The sequence below is a fragment of the Paramisgurnus dabryanus genome, chromosome 6 (genome assembly GCF_030506205.2).
Source record: "Paramisgurnus dabryanus chromosome 6, PD_genome_1.1, whole genome shotgun sequence".
Taxonomy (NCBI): domain Eukaryota; kingdom Metazoa; phylum Chordata; class Actinopteri; order Cypriniformes; family Cobitidae; genus Paramisgurnus; species Paramisgurnus dabryanus.
The window spans coordinates 34,836,207-34,846,547 of NC_133342.1; the positions used below are offsets into that span (position 1 = coordinate 34,836,207).

General features: G+C 37.6%; 1 protein-coding gene across 1 annotated transcript in view; it reads right to left on the reverse strand.

Moving 5' to 3' along the window:
• The window catches only part of dapk3 (death-associated protein kinase 3), a 100,871-nt gene extending 99,176 nt beyond the window's left edge, over nt 1–1,695 (reverse strand). Inside the window, exon 1 of the mRNA XM_065277108.1 lies at nt 1,685–1,695. The gene's annotated coding sequence lies outside the window, so the exon portion shown is untranslated. The remainder of the gene's footprint in view (nt 1–1,684) is intronic.
• Nucleotides 1,696–10,341: the final 8,646 nt, after the last annotated feature.

Below are 10,341 nucleotides of genomic sequence, written 5' to 3' on the forward strand. Positions count from 1 at the left end.
GAAGAGCTAACGTTAGCTTGCTTTGCTCTTGTTCATAATAATAACATGATAATAACTTTCTATGTAGTATGGTTACCGTAGTTACACAAAACAAGCAACAACTAAGCCAAATGATGAGTCCGCGGAAAAACTGGGCTGAAAAACAGTACTCGAAGTCCTCCTGACACAAGTGCTGGCTGCATATTAAAATTTTCGAGTAATCTGTTAGTGGTGTGTCAACTGAGGGTCGCGTTGAGGTAAACAATAAAAACTCCCAGTGACCTGAATTTGTTGTCCTTTTATCTACATACTGCACAGGTTCTAGTCATCTTTTGTTGAGGGTTTTGGTGATTTTCCCCTTCCGAGAGAGTAAAAGCTGAGTTATTCTTTGGTTGGGATTGTCTGCTTGCTAACTTTAAGTTGACTTGAGTTGATTTAAGAGCAGGTGGAGCGGTAAAAGAAGCTGAAGGCTGCATTGATCAGTGGTTAGTGGGTGGAGCTAATGACTCTGTTTCGTGCAGTGCATTCTGGTTAAATGAGTCCATCAAAGACATGAATAGAATAGAATCTTTATTGTCCCTTAGGGATATTCTTTTTCACACATCATCACATTCCAAGAAGACATACAGCAGCATCTGATGTTAACATCTCTCGCCTAGCCTCATACATATAACATGTAACATACTATAATACGAACCATACCATACCTCCCCCCCTCTAGTTTCCCTACCTCTTTCACACAGTACAAGCAAAAAGGTGAACAGTGCAGACAAACATTACCCAAAAGATGGATGAAAAATGATCACAGGGATTTGTTTAAAGCAATGATGGCTGATGGAAGAAAGCTTTTCTTAAAGTGCGCTTTGTTCCAGTCCAGGTTTTGTATCTGCGGCCAAATGGGAGTAGAATAAAGAACCGGTTCAGGGGATGGTCAGGGCTACTTACTATGGTGCGGGCAAGACGTGTGATGGCTGTGTCATTTGCCTCAGTAAGGCTGGGAGTGGAAAGCTGTATTATCTTAGATGCTAAGTGTGAGATTTTAATGAGTTTGTTCTTGCTGGTAACACTTAGTATGTTGAAGAAACAAGTGGCCTTCATCAGTGTTCTTCTGCTGCTTCAGTTTAGAGAGCAACTATTGGCTCAAATCAGTGGGCCTAAAGGAGAGAAGGGAGATCGAGGTGAGTGAATAAATGTCTGAAGTGATCGGGTCAACGCTTTATGTGTAAATACAGAGATCTGGAGAATGATTTGTTGTTATTCTGAGGAGTGCAGAGACCACCAGGTAACGCAGGACCAACTGGACCACGTGGACAACAAGGAGATCCAGGGTATTTTTTTTAATGTAGTTTACAGAATTTGTATAAATGATTGTGGAATAGCATTTTTCTTTAAAGGTGCAATGTATACAATTTAAGAGGACCTCTTGACAAAAATGCAATATAATATAAATAATGATGTTTCCAGTGATGTGTAAAGACCTTACATAAGAAGCATGTTTTTATTACCTTAAAATGAGCCATTAAATTAACCGCTTATGGAAGTCTGCGTCATGTTTCTAAAGTAGCCCTAAACGGACAAACTGTTTTTTTGTCCCTACGTTGTTTCAGACGATGACGTGTTTGTCCTGTAGCGGCTACAATAGCTTTAATATGCGTTTTTCGAAAAGGACGGGTGACTTCTGGACTGAGGCGTTGGTTGTAATTTACAGTCTTACCGCTAGTTGCCGCTACAACTCCCTGATTGCACATTTAAAAATTTCTAATGTATCTGTTACTATCCAGACCTTCATATCGAAGGTCTGTTGAGCCATGGTCGCCTTGAATGTCCAAGGACCGCCTAAGCCTAAGAGGCCGCATAACTGACACATAAAGCAACCAGTTACGTTTTTGTTTTGTTTCGTGTCACATTTAGGGGCGTGGAGATTTCGCCACAACAATAGACTCTGTATTGCACACTATATCAGTGGGACAGGACGCCTGTTAAATAATAAATAATATTTTGAATGATTTTGTTTAACGAGTGTTTCATGCACAAATGAGCTGTGCATGAAACACAGAATCGCAGCTTTGCTATTCAGAATTGATTTCAGACAGATATTTTTAATAGGACACACGATTTAACGTTACAGCCGTACTTCCCATAGAAAATAGTAGCATAAACAGACTTCTGGCTTGCTGGAGCAATGGAGGCGCGAAGGTTTACAATATCACTGAAGAATCTTTCTCAAATCACTAACGTTTACACAAATGTGGAAAATCATTTTCAAACGAAAGTATCCAAGCTTGAGAGGGATTTTAATTCTTAAATTAAATTAAATTAAATCTTCTAATATAAAGATAATTTTAATTTTAACGTTTGTTTATTCTCTGTTGTTATTATAATACTGTTTTTGTGCAATGGTATCTGATGGTGAGGTTTTTATCAGGGCACAGGGTTACCGGTCCATGTAGAAAAATGAAGACCCACACTTTTTTCCATGTAAACCTGTTCAGGATTAACTGTATTTAGGTCCAGTTAGAGGACACTCATTTGTTTTTGTTTATAGTTGTTACGGTTGTAGCGTGTTAAAGGAGCTGTCCGCAGTGTATCTACTTAAACTAATCCCTTTTCAATTGCCTTTGTGTGAAGGGGTTGTAATCTCACATTAAAATGATCCACTTTGCGGGTTTTGCTATTACCTCTGAAAACAATATTATTATTTTTATGTGAAAGTACCGGGCCGGATTTGGCGCGAAATCCAATGACGTCACCTGCATGCGCGCTCCCGAGCCTCTCGCCTCGTCTACTGACTTTGCGCTCAACAGCGACGACACTGTCTGAAAACAGACTGAAACGACCTGCTCCCAGCACAACACAGACTTCAACACAAACTCCACATATTGTGAAGAAAAAAGTTATCTGCTGAAGCTCGTAAGGACAAACGTGAATCGGATCAACTTCGGCAAAAACACAGATTAACATTGGCAGGGCATTTGAATTATGGAGAAACCTCCGCTTTGTTTTGGGTATAAAAACGGATCCGGAGTTGGCTTTCATCCTTTTGGACAGGTAAGCTAACATTACTACAAAGCATGTCAAATATATTTTGATTATGTGCTTTAGTTTTTTAGATGTTGTTTCGGTTTGCTAGCCTTTAGCGTGTGTTCGCCCAGCCGTCGTAGATCGATGACGTAAAACTACAGACGCGATTGTGTGGGTGCGTCCGCTTTTTTTTTAAGTCTTTAAACTCGTACAGTCTGACATTGAGGGAAACTGAGATTATGCAGTGTGACATGGACTTAACTACGATATTGATCGCAAAGTGTGGCAAGCAACAACCCTAAAGGACTATTTAAAATAGCACAGTATATACCGGGCTTTACTGTTATACTGAAATTGTTCAGTGTAGTTCACTAATCGTTTTCGTTAGTTTCCAGCATGTTGTGTGATGCTTTCTCCGGTGTGTTACTGTACATCTCAGTCTGGCCGTCGCTCATGAGTTCGAGCATGCGCTTGTAAACTTATTGGTTGCAATTTGAAACATCACCGCTAGAGGCCGCTGTAAACTACATACAGCGCCTTTAAAGTGCGGTTGCAGTGTTCAAATAAAAAAATGTTAGACTGCTATTGCAGTCAATTTATGTTGTTGTTTTGTTTGTATTCTAATTGTAAACAGTATATAACAGAGGTCCCCAACCACCAGGTCGTGACCCAGTACCAGGCCGTGGACAAGTTGCCACCGGGTCGCAAGAACATCCCGAAAAGAAAATGCGTATAATAGTTACGTAATAGTTGAATCTTTTGTCCTTTAAGCTTCTTTTCTACGGGTACGCTCTCTGTCTTTCTCTCTCTCTACCAGCGCATCGGCGATCACATAACTGTCATTAGAGTTTGAGCATACAGTACTTCTAATACATAAACGATCAAATAATTGCAGAGGTATGACTTCATGAATCATTTGCCAATTTATCTCGCAAATCATGTCAATGCGTCACGGGTGAAGACATTCAACTCCATGACATCGCAAATGACTGACATGTAATTACAGGCTTTTAGAAACAACCACAAAATATGATAAAAATAAACTATTTTACAGCAGTAATATTTTAACGAATAAACTTTTAACGTAGATTTGAAAGGAAACAGTCCTGTGTCAATCATTATTAAAAGCATATGGTAAACCGGAGTCTCCGTGCCTCCGTCCATAGCTGCAATTCATCTGGCATCCCTCCTTCTTCTCATCTTCTCCTTCACTGCTCATTTTTTTTCTTCTGTTCTTTTACTTGAACTGGGGTCTCGAGCCCGACCTAAGGTTTGATCTACCTTCGAGAACAGCAAGTCAAGTTTGTTTACCGTTAATTATTAAGACTAAATGGCAAGCAAACTTTAAAAAAATGAAAGTAATCCGCCAAAATATGGTTTTACATGTCTATTAAAATAAAGCTGTTATCCTAACGCATGGTTCTTTTTTAAGCTTTTTGTTTGAACAGCAACTCAGCAACCAGTGTTGGGTGTAACTAGTTACTAAGTAATTAGTTACTGTAATTAAATTACTTTTCCTTTGAAAAAGTAAAGTAAGGGATTACTCTTATTTTTCTTGTAATCTAATTACAGTTACTTCTGGGGCCGTATTCACAAAGCATTTTATCTTATCACTAAGAGTACTCCTAAATCGCACTAAAAGATTTTAGCTAGGAGTTTTCTCTTAAAAGTTATTCACAACGCCTTTCAGACCTACTTTTAGTAAGGAAAAATGATAACTCCTAAACTAAGAGTGAGTCTTCGTTGCTACGGATGACGTCAGTTCTCATGCACGAGCTGCCTCGCAATGACCACGGTGATTGGTTGTTAGATGACAGGGCTGTCATGCGGAACATAACACAGACGCACCAAATCATGGAATTACAACATCGAAATATGTCTGTGTCTTATACAAAATAATAATAGTAATGCCATCGAAATGCATATATAAAACAAAAGTCGTGAATTAAATTAAATTAAATCAAGGTAGCCTAATACAAATGAAAACCGCCAATTGCCTAATAATAAAAAACGACATTGCATTAACACTTGCTTGATTAATGTACATCCTATTAGCCTAAATAGACTACTTAAAGCAAGGAAATGTTGCCCATATTAAAGAAGCCTTCCTAATAATGTAATAAATAAATGATGGTGATTATGAACTCGCCAAAACGAAAAAGAAAGCCCAAATGGATGCAGGATCAGTTACTGTTGCTGGCCCAGTTGGTGCTGGAAAAAAGACACGTAATAAAAGGGAAATTCGGCACTGAGATATCAAGCAAAACTAAGCGTGACACATGCGAGAAAGTGATGTCAATGTACAAAACAACTGGCACCCGACCAACGTTTTCAACTAACCCGCCCGCTCCCTGGCCCGCATTTTTTTTAAGTAGTAATTGTTTAATAGTTAATTGCCATCTTTATTTCAAACGACCCGACGGAACGCGACCCGAATATCATAAAAAATATTTTTGGATGACTCGTAACCGCGGGTGACCGCATGCATCCGCTCATTTCGGATCAACCCGCGCATCACTGGGGAGAGGATTTGTTGCAGATCAATGCAGCATTCCCGCTTATGTCGCGGACCCCGGACGAATGCGAGAGGCGGTGGTATATGCATTACAATCGCAGTAGAGGGTTGAGATTGCAGCCTTTAAACAGACTAGCATGGCAACAGGTATGCCTATAATATTAAAAATTTAATTTCATTATTGTTTCATGTAATTCTAAAAAACTTCCTGCTTGTCATGAATGTAATGAATTATGAAACGAATGTCATAAACAATATGCTTACATTAAAGTGTGCTTTTAAGTGTTATGTGCAATGCTTTTGAGTTGGTGAAACTGTCCATGTTAAGGAGGATCAGCACCTAAGACATTTTAAGATCCTTTGTGAATAGGTCTTAGTGAGTTAGGAGTCCTCTCGACTACTTTTAAGCTGTCCCAGACTTAAGTGCTACTTTTAGGGCTAAAATGCTTTGTGAATTACTCTTAGTGAAAAAAATTAGGAGTCCTAAATTTAGGAGTGACACGCCCATTATTTTTAGGAGTTGCTCCTAAATTCGCCAGTTAGGAGCTACTTTTAGCCTTAAAATTCTTTGTGAATACGGCCCCTGATGTAACTAAATACTGTGTATGGACTCTAAAATAAATAGTGGATTTAACATGGTTTAAGTTTACAATTCTCACAATTAACTGGTTGATTATTAGCATTAATATTAATGAGATGCTGGCTGTTTATTAATACTTAGCACATATTAATGCCTGATTCTTCAAAACTTTATTCTACGTCCTTAACCCTCCCCATTTCTACCAATACTTAAAATTAACAACTTCTTTAGTATTAATAAGCAGTAGTTGGAGTATATTGAGGCAAAAGTAGTTAATAGTTAGTTAATAGAGAGAATTGGACCCTAAAGTGGGACCAGAATAATTGATGTACTTTTATATATTATTTCTTCGAGCCATTTCAAGCCTACCCTTGTATCATGTACTAAATAGGATTTAGAAAGTAATTAGTTATAAGTAATTAAATACTTTTTGAAGAGAATAATTTGTGAAGTAATCTAATTACATGATTGAAGATGTAATTAGTAACTAGTAATTAATTACTTTTTTTGAGTAACTTACCCAACACTGTCAGCAACCAACACATAACCCCCACCCATCACGGAAGGAGGCATAAACCCCATTCACACAGACCTCTGGTCCCAGAAAATACCTGTAAAATTGCCAGACAAGCGTCTGTGTGAACAAAAACTCGTTCCGTTAATCTTCTGGGATCGTTGCTGGAAAGAGGACCTAGTAAGATACGCGGGTAACCCTCTGTGTGAACAAGAAGCCGCAAGAATGCAGTAATGGGCGTGTCGAAGTGAGGACGCGCGCGTCATCATCACAACACAAGTTATGGTTCAGCTCCTTACAACGAGAGATAACATGCATATAAACATTCACCACGAGAAATGTTGCAAACTAGATTGAAGCAGTCATCAGGAAATGATATATGAGACGCATAAACAATGACGCACGTGCCGTAGTGAGGACGCGCGTGTCATGGCAACATGAAGTTGGTTCAACTCTTTAAAATGAGGGATTTACAACATTCACTACGAGAAATGTCAGCAAACTGGACTGAAGCAGATATCAGGTAAGTTAGCTCGTTACTTACTGCGTTGAAACGGAGATCATTCAGCAGCATAAAAGAATATCGCGTCACGTGCTCATTTGAGCTATAATAAACGAAAATACCCGCATGTCATCCCAACGAGATATATTGTTCAGCTCCTCAAAATGCGGGTTTTAAATGCATATAAACAATCACGATGAGAAATGTCTGAAAACTGTATCAAAGCAGAAATCAGGGAGCTTGTCAAATATCCACTCTGAAGCTGAGATCATTCACCAGAATAGAACTGTGCGTTCACGCGCTCCTTTGTAGTCTTATCATAAACAAAAATGCACGCGAGTTGTTTCTGGAGAGAGAAATAAAATATAATATGAAAACTTCAGACGCTGCGTAGAAGAGAGGGCGGGACTTTCAATAGGTCGCGTGTCTTCCCGGGACGGTCACATGCCGGGTAAACTTGGCAGTGTGAATGAAAAAAAATCTAACTATTCTGGAAAAATCCAGGATGCATATCCCGTGTATTTTACGGAATTTCTGTGTGAAAAGGGCTATAAAAGCGTTGGTGTGCACGCCTCCATAGATATTTCAAAGCTTTACCCTGATTCTAAATTTACATTGTTCTGCCTTCCTAATATGAACTAAATGTGATGTAGTATTCACCTGTATTTACAGTATTTCAAGAAAGTGTTCACACTTTCTGGTGATTAAAGATTCAGCTTCACCTGTTATGATGAGATAACCAAAGCCCTATTTGGACTGTAAATGTTTCTAGTAGAGACGTAAGGTATTTTTACATTTACAGGTGGTAGTCGGCAAGTGGAGCTGACATAACTAAAGAGAAGAAACCCACGAAAACATTTAAAATGGCGCATTATAATAGAAACAGGCAGTGGCGGCTGGTGCTAAAATATTTGGGGGGGCAAACAAACTTTATAGTAATGCAGGACTGTAAATAGCCATTTATCAGGTGATGCTAAAATGCTGAAAATGTTACAGTTGAAGTCAACTGTTAAAGCATGAAATAAATGTACCATGAATCTGTGAATTAGAGTATAATGTGGGTTTATTATCGGTAATGAACTAATCAAGATAATAATTCACACACACAGCAGAGTTTGCGTTAGACTTTTTTAATCTCCGTTGTTTTTTTATGAACAGTGTTCTAAAGATTCCTTCATAGTCAATTATTATCCGTCATTTCATGTTTTAATGATAATAATTGTTTTCGTTTACATGTTAATTTCTAATCTTGAACTTACAAGACAAGCTTACAAGTCAAATGTGATTATTTACTTGTGAAGAGAACAGGGGCCCATTTCAGAAAGGTAGTTAAGTGAAAACTCTGAGTTTGTCAACCCTGAAATGAGGGAAACTCTGAGTTTTCAGTTTTAAAATGGGAGGTAGGTTAATCATGAGACAGCGGGGTAAGAAGGAGAGGTAACTTATACTCAGAGTCTGTTTCCGGAGTAACTTACTCTCTGAACCTAACCTGATCGGGAGCAGGTTTTATCCTGTAAACTCTGAGTTTCTTGTGGTCTCCTCCCCATTTTTAAAGGATTTGCAGTGTTTCTTGTTAGTTGCTTTAGTACATTCATTCATTGCGCACATTTTTATTACATACACTGTAAAATATTTTTAAGCTGTCTTTAAGTTATACTCAAATTGCCAGTTCAAATCATTTTACCTTAGTGCTTTATATATTTGATAAATTACACTAAAATGTAAACAAAAAAATTAAACAGTATATTGAAATGAGTAGTAAAGCCAATTTGATATATTTAGGTGCAGAGACCGTCTAAGTGACTAAAATTGTGTGTGCTTTTAAAGAGGATCCTGTAGATGATGATGTTGCATTCATTTGTAGAAAGTTTAATTTATGTCGCGAGAGGATTTTGAGACCCGAGTGGATTTTTGACATGTCCACGTGCATTTATTTGAGTGATATTATTTTTTTTTGCAGTCATTTTAGATATTTAAAATATCCTTACATGGCTAATATCAGCCTATGTTGCCGTGCTCTTACATCTGAACAGTTGCTTTTACATGTCTTTCCATTCATCATTATCGCTGGTTCAGTGGATAGTGCTGTGTGCAGTGGTTTGGGCAGACGTACTGTTGGCGATCTGAATTCGAATAACAGATTGATGTATTTCTGTTTTCTTCATGATAAACATTTGTAAAGTTCGTAGCCTTTTATGCACAAGTATTATGCCTAATTTCATTTTTAGCTGAGCTGGGTGTAGTGTACCTAATGTTAAAAAAAAGAAAAAAACATTGTTACTTTGTAGTGCTACACTAACGACTAATCTTTCGACAAATTTTTCTATTTTTTAATTAAAAAACTCAAGTGTTTTTTATTTCCATGTGTCCATTTTATTTTGAGCTCACCGGTGTCATAAACAATATAAATAACTTTAATGTTACCAAAGAAAAAAATACAATGTAAACAATATAAATAATAAAAAATTCCAGTGCAAAGTAGTTGCTTAACAGAAATATTAAATGTTTCACTTCTTCTCTTTTATCTATCAAATTATATCGCATTTTAACTAGGGCTGTGTATCGCCAACAATTCCCCGATATGATACGTATCCCGATACAAGGGTCCCGATACGATGCGCATCACAATACAAGACTATTTTGAATTACATTTTTGTTCAGAATTTAGTAACATTATTATTATTATTTTTATTATTATTTGTTTATTGTAGATTAAATAAGCAGTGTTGTAACAGTTGTGTTTTTGCCATTCATTTATTAGCTATTAGAAATATTTAAAATCCCAGAGTTAGTACTTAACTTATGTTTTTTTAAAAGCAGTTTTACAAAGATGGCGCCTTACTCTTGTCTCACATTATTCTACATCTATGAATATATCTATAAACATGCAGTCAGACTTAATAGTATTTAATAGAAATCAGATTATTAATGTGACAGTTATAGTTTGAAGTAGCTCTGTATCTCTTTTCTAGACGTACACTTTTCACATGCAAATCTTTGTTGTGTTTCTTCTCAAATGCGTCAGTACTGTTTTATAAGAGCATGGCTAATAAAGCCCTTTGCAGTAGTATAGGCTAAGATATCTGCGCTTTCATACTGAACTCATTGACTTTAATGCGCGCGCGTGAGAGAGAGAGAGCGCGAGTACACGGCTCAATATGCAGACACGTGCGCCAGCGAGACAGACACGCAAAGTGAAAGTATACCCCGCCACATTTAACTCTACGTAC